At 38.8% G+C, this 7008-nt stretch overlaps 1 non-coding gene across 1 annotated transcript; it reads left to right on the top strand.

Annotated features, from left to right (window-relative positions):
* Positions 1 to 2865: 2865 nt before the first annotated feature.
* On the top strand, positions 2866 to 2972 carry LOC128286047 (small nucleolar RNA R71). The gene has a single exon (XR_008276594.1). It is a non-coding gene; the product is annotated as a small nucleolar RNA R71 (small nucleolar RNA).
* Positions 2973 to 7008: the final 4036 nt, after the last annotated feature.

A 7008-nucleotide genomic window follows, 5' to 3' on the forward strand; every position in this document is an offset into this window, starting at 1 on the left:
CTAAGGGTCAGGCCCATAGAATCTAGAAAAGTCCTTGGGGTCCAATGGGGAACTGCAAGAAAGGGTGACGAATTTTCGCGGTAGGACCGAAGGAAGATGACGCTCCCTTCCTTTTCTTCGAAGCAAGGACGCGGTTTTCTTTCCTCGTGAAGATGACATGGTGTACGCTAGAAAGAAGAAAATGAGCGTCAAAAATGGGATTGGAAGCGGCGCACGGGCGTGTTAGAGAGGCCGTGTGGACTTACAATGGCTAGGGTTAGGGATTTTGGGTAAGGGAGATGATGAATAGTGAAGGGTATTTATAGATTTTGGGACACATGGCCAGGGAACACGGCCGTGTTCCCCAATTTTTGCCTGTGTGATTCGCGAATTTTGAATTTGGGCGTGTCTGATAATTTCCCCACACCCGTGTACCTTGGGCGTGTTAGTGTGCAAGATCGTGTCACACAACAGTGTCTGTCTTTGTTCACTTTTCCCATGCCCGTGTATAAAGGGCCACGCCCGTGTTGTTTTGGTAGGTTCGCCCACGGTTGCTTGGCACGGGCGTGTCTAATGCCCGTGTTAATTTGATAGGTTCGGCCATGGTTTCATGCCATGAGCGTGGCACACGCCAGTGTTGTTTTGGCAGGTTCGCCCACGGCCATGTCGTATAGCCGTGGCGATTTATCGTAGCCCGTGCTGGGGAAAATCTTTGCCCTATTTCCACACGGTCACAAGCACGCCCGTGTTCTTGGCCGTGTGTGCTTTCAAAAGCCTGCGTTCCATGAGTCGGTTAGTTTGTTAGATGTTAAAACTAAAATTTAAAGAAATTAAATATTGTTAGTGCTCGGGTTGCCTCCAGAGAAACGCTTATTTATAGTCTAAGCTCGACTTACCTTTCCATTGAATGGTCATGGTGGTTCGAGGAGTTTATACTCCTCATTCCTACTGTGAATCTCATCAAAATAAGGTTTTAGGCAGTATTGTTTACCTTAAAAGTGTCGAACTTGGGATGATTTACCTCGACTGTACCGAATGGGAAAATGCTAAGTACCGTAAGAGGGATTTCTTCATTCAGTTTGGTAGTGATAATTTGAGGATTTGCAGCATCTAATAAAACTTTATCTCCAATCTTAAGTTGATTTGAAAAGGTATTGAGCTTGTTCTGGCATAGTTTTGGTTTATCGTGTGTTCTCGGTTTATGTGTCCGCCATTCATCTAGCTCCTCAATTTGTAGCCTTCATTCTTCACGAATAGGTCCTTTACTATTTCTTGAAAGTGGCTCATGTACGTCCTTCAAACTCATTTCCTACAAAGTAGGTTGCACCATATTGTTAGTTTTAGTAGAATGGTTTAGACAGTTACCTTTAATTTTCGATGTGTTGCCAGAATTGCGAGCTTTAAGGGTGATTGTTTCGTTTCCCACACAAAATGTGAGCTCATCTGTGCCAACATCAATAATCGTTCTAGCAGTTGCAAAAAAAGGGCCTTCCTAAAATCAAAGGGGTGTTGCTATCCTCCTTTATGTCTAGAACAACGAAGTCAATAGGAAATATAAATTTATCGATTTTAACTAGCACATCTTCAATAATACCCCTAGGAAATCTTATAGTTTTATCTGCTAATTAAATTCTCATCCTAGTTTGTTTGGGTTTTCCAAGACCTAGTTGTTTAAACATTTTGGAAGGCATGACGTTAATACTGGCCCCTAAATCAACTAATGCATTATTAACATCTAAACTACCAATTAAGCAAGGAATTGTAAAACTCCCTGGATCTTTCAATTTGTTGGGTAGCTTATCCTGTAGAATAGCTGAGCAAACTACGTTTAGCTTCACATGTGAAGCCTCGTCCAACTTTCGCTTATTTGCTAAAAGCTCCTTTAAAAATTTCATTGTGTTTGGCATCTGCGATAGAGTTTCAATAAACGGTAAGTTAATATGTAATTTTTTAAGAGTTCAAGGAATTTACCAAATTGTTCATCTGAGCGGTCTTTCCTTGTCGCATTAGGGTATGGCACACGAGATTTGTATTCTGTACTTACCGATTTCTGCTCATTGTGGTCTACCTCACCTTTACCTTTGCTTATCTCAATTTCTTGCCTTGGTTCTGGTTCAAGTGTGACTAACCCTTCCTCATCTTGACGTAATCGCGTTGAGTTGCTCCCTTGGGTTAGATTCTGTATTGCTTGGCAAGCTACCTTGTGGTTGTTCAGAAATCAACTTGGCAAGCTGTCCAATCTGAGTTTCGAGCCCTTGGATCGATGCTTGTTGATTTTTGAGTGCTGTCTCAGTATTCTGAAAATGAGTTTCTGACACTGAGATGAATTTGGTTAGCATCTCCTCAAGGTTTGGCTTCTTTTCTTACTGGTAAAGTGGTTGTTGAAAGCCCAGAGGATGTTGTGGCCTTTGATTTCCTTGACCGCCCCACGAGAAATTGGGATAGTTCTTCTAACCTGCATTATAAGTGTTACTATATGGGTTATTTTGGGATTCAGGGTTATTGTTACCCGTATATTTGACTTGTTCCTCCTCAATGCTAGGGTTGAAGGGTTGATACTCTGTGCATGTTCCTCCTCCATTCAAATCACACCTCATCACTGGATGTACCTGAGTAGAACCACACAAACCATCAATCTTTTTATATAAGAGTTCTACTTTGTTAGACAGTATAGTAACTGCGTCGAGGCTGAAAACATCTGCTTCTTTTGTCGGCTTTGTTCTCATAACTTGCCACTGATAGTTATTAAGTGACATCTCCTTAATAAATTCGTAAGCTGCCTCAGGTGTTTTATTATTGATAGTTCCTCCAGCGGCTGCATCAATCATCTGCCGAGTCGAAGGATTCAGGCCATTATGAAACATTTGAACCAGTAGCCAAAGCGGTAACCCATGGTGAGGGCACCTTTTCAAAAGGTCCTTGTATCTCTCCCATGCATCGTAGAGTGTTTCTAAATCCATCTGCACAAAAGTAGAGATATCATTACGTAATTTGGCTATTTTAGCCGGTGGAAAATATTTTAATAAAAATTTTTCGGTCATTTTTTCCCAAGTAGTGATTGACCCTCATGGTAACGAGTTCAACCATTGTTTAGCCTTATTTCTTAACGAAAAGGGAAACAACCAAAGGTGAATGGCATCATCAAAAACGCTATTGATTTTAAATGTATCGCAAAATTCTAGGAAATTTGCCAAGTGAGCGTTGGGATCCTCGTCCTGCAAACCGTCAAACTAAACAAACTCTTGTATCATTTGAATTGTGTTAGGTTTCAATTCAAAATTGTTTGCAGCAATAGCAGGTCTAACTAAACTTGACTCAGTTCCTGTTAAATTAGGTTTAGCATAATCATACATAGTGCGTGGAGCAGGATTTTTATTAACAGCAATTGCAGGAGGTAGCGAATTTTCTTGGTTTTTAGCCATCTCCTTGGTTGTGGTTTGAATATCGTCCTCTTGCTCGTTCTCTATGTATCTTAAGCTTCGCCTTATTTCTTTTTGGGTTTTGTGAACTGTACAATCGATCTCACTGTCAAAAAGTAATGGTCTTGATGGGTTTCTTCGAGTCATAAACTATAAAAAACCTACCAGAAGAAAATAAATGAAGAATTAGAAAATAAAATAAAAATTTAAGTTGCAATAAAAGTAAAATGGCTAAAGTAATAAAAATCGAGTGTTCCTAATATCTTAGCTCCTCGGCAACGGCACCAAAAACTTGATACGTGATATTCGTGACAGGTTTTAAATATTTATAATGAATTACCTATCGAACAGTAATATAGCTTTAGCAAGACTAGATTATCGAACCCAAAGAAACTAAAAGTACTAGTAATGACTGTCTTTTTATTATCTAGCCTAAGAATAAGGGGGTTTGTTTTAACTAACTAATTAACTAAAATAAGAATTCACAGAAAATAGAATTGGGGAATTACTTTTGGAAAACTCAATTGATTGAGACAATACCTAAGGAAAAATCCACCTAGGCTTCACTTGTTATTTGACTTTGAATCGAAAGATTTATTCATTTGACTTGATCGATAGAAATCCATAAGTTATATTATTATCTCTCTCAAGACTAATAGTATCTAACCCTAGGTTGAATAATTGAAATATCTTTCTAATTAACTCCCTAGGGTTGTATTAACTCGATCTATGGATCGCCTTATTAGCTTTCACCCTAATCTAAAAAAATCTTTTCACCCTATCTCTAGGCGCGCAACCAACTTCGCTTAATTATGACAAATGTATTCTTAGACAGGGTCTATTCCTCCTCTGAATAAGAGCTTAACTTGAGTCAATATCTTGGAATATCAAAACAATAATTAAGAGCACATAATTAAGAACAAGTCAAATATTTATCATACAATTCAGATAATAATAACAAGATATGTCTTACGTTTCATTCCCCTTAGGTATTTAGGGGTTTTAGTTCATAACTAAAAAGGTAAACATCTCAAAAGAATAATGAATACAAAACTTAAAGAAAAACCCAAAACTTCTGAAGGGAAATTGAGGGGAGATCTTCAGTCTTGATGATGAATCCAGCTTCTGAGATGGATCAATCGGCTTTCCTTAAGCAGTTCCCTGCTTCCTTCCCTCTGCGTGTACCTTTTTCCTCCTCCTCTAGGGTGTATTTATAGGTTGTATAATGCCTAGGAACCCTCAAAATTGGCCTTTTTCGAATTAGACTAAACTTGGGCTCGGCAGGAACACGCCCGTGTGACATGCTCGTATGCGATTGCTTAAGGCCGTGGTCAAGCCTGTTAAATAGGCACAGGCGTGTGGTCCACCCGTGTGAGTCGTGCTTCGATTCTGCCAAATTGACATGGCCGTGTGGTCTACCCGTGTAAGAAGGTCCAGGCCGTGTTGATTTCGTACGTTGGCCCATTTTCTCTGTTTTTGGCCTATTTCTCGTTCCTTTCACTCTCCTATGCTCACCTAAGTATAAAAACGTGAAATTAAGGCATTAGGAGCATCGAATTCACCAATATTAAGGAAAAATCATCCATAAAATGTGGTAAGCATGGGAAAAAAATATGTATCAATTACAGTTTTTCAATGATTATCTGCATGACAAATGAACCCATTAAACATACTGCTTACACAAAGGTTGAACATCGCATAACCACCCAAGAATCATGGACATTCGACCAAGATCAAGAATCCCAAAAGTGCCTCAGTTTAATAACACCAATGAATAGTGTTACCTTAGGACGAGAGACAAGAAGAAGATTCTGATCGTTCTTGAAATCCAAGCTAACTCCCTCACTCCACGAGTAATACTACAACCCGAAACAAAAAGTACCATGATCAAAGAAAGAAGTGGTAAAAATCAGCATTTACTGAGAAGAGGAAAGACTAATAGAAAACAAAACGAAACAATAGAGACTTATGAATTGATGCTTAGCCAATGTAAAAGAGATTGAGTGAAAGGGAGGGAGAGACCCGGATCTAAAAAGAGATGGAAGGGTAAACCACAAAAACTCGAGAGAGTGGAAGGTAGAAAAGAAACAACAATGGAGACTAAGCAGAAGGTTGATGGAACGAAACAATGCTTGGCTACAAGGAAGGAAGTGTTCGGCATACAAAACTGAAAGTGAGCAAAGAAAAGAATACCTGATATTTGAGAGGAGAAAGATGAAGAAAAGAGAAAAAGTCGACTAAGTAAAACACGATATAAGAGAGCAAAACTAGAATACCCGAATGGTTACAACTAATATTCAGCCACCAAACAAGCAATACCCGAAAAGAAAACAACAAAAGACAATTATTTCAGAGAACCAAAACTCTAGCACTATTTCGGCACTGAGAACAAAAGTGACCGAATTTGCACAATAAGCTTCCCACTTTCGGTATGGCACTCACACCTCAACCTCCCTTATTTCCTCCTAAAATATCTCCCCTTATCTCTCCCCAAATCCCTCCAACCACCAATTCAAACTCCTTTCAAACTCCGCCTAACAATAGGCCACACACACCACTCTCCCTCAAACACTCCAACCATCAGAGTTTCAGTCAACCCCAACTACTAACCTTGCAAGAGCAGCAAAATATTACTCCCTTGCGCATAGGGTAGCTCGAACTCAAGACCTCTAGGCACACCCATACGCCACTTACTATTAAGCTAACAGGTGTTACATTGCCATGTTTCACTCATTTTAATTTAAAAGTCCATTATCAGCATGCAAGGGTTTATTCAATAAGAAGACAAAAATTTGCTAAAGCCTAGGTTTGCACCCAGGACTTCTCACACTACTCAAGACCCTTAACCATAAAAGTAAGTAAGCCAACATGCAACATAACACGCAATTAAATTAGTAAAGATTTGAGGTGTTACAGTTCATTTATAGTAGAATTAAAAGCTAGACTGATGTTTCTGCAACAGATTTGCGAAGCATAGAAAATTAAACCTGAGTTGATTGCTAAACGGGAATAGATTGAGTTAACACTTGATTCAGACTTTCTTGTGAGTCCGAATGGTAGTGTACATTTTTGAAATAGGATATATGTTTTGACGAATTCTGATGTTATTCAGAAGATTTTACAGGAAGCTTACAATTGTAATTTATCAATACACTCTAGTAGTAACAAAATGAATGGTGGTTTGAAACAGATGTATTGGTGGCCAGGTATGAAATGAGAGATTTCAGATTTTGTATTGAAATGTTTGATTTGTCAGCAAGTCAAAGATAAGCATCAGGTACCTTCTGGTTTATTACAGCCTGTGATGATTCTAGAGTGGAAATGGGAAAGTGTTACAATGGATTTTGTATCAAGATTGCCTTTGTCTTCGAGGAAGAATGATGATGTTTGGGTTATTGTGGATCGTTAGACTAAAGCTGTACATTTCATTCTAATACATATGGATTATTCGCTTGAAAAGTTTGAAGAATTGTACGTTTCTGAGATTGTTAGACGGCATGGTGTTCCAGTGTCTATTATCTTTGATAAAGACCTATGATTTACTTCTCAATTTTAGAGTAAATTGAACGAAGCTATAGGCACCTAATTACATTTCAGTATAGCATTTCAG

Source organism: Gossypium arboreum, chromosome 12 (genome assembly GCF_025698485.1).
Source record: "Gossypium arboreum isolate Shixiya-1 chromosome 12, ASM2569848v2, whole genome shotgun sequence".
NCBI lineage: Eukaryota > Viridiplantae > Streptophyta > Magnoliopsida > Malvales > Malvaceae > Gossypium > Gossypium arboreum.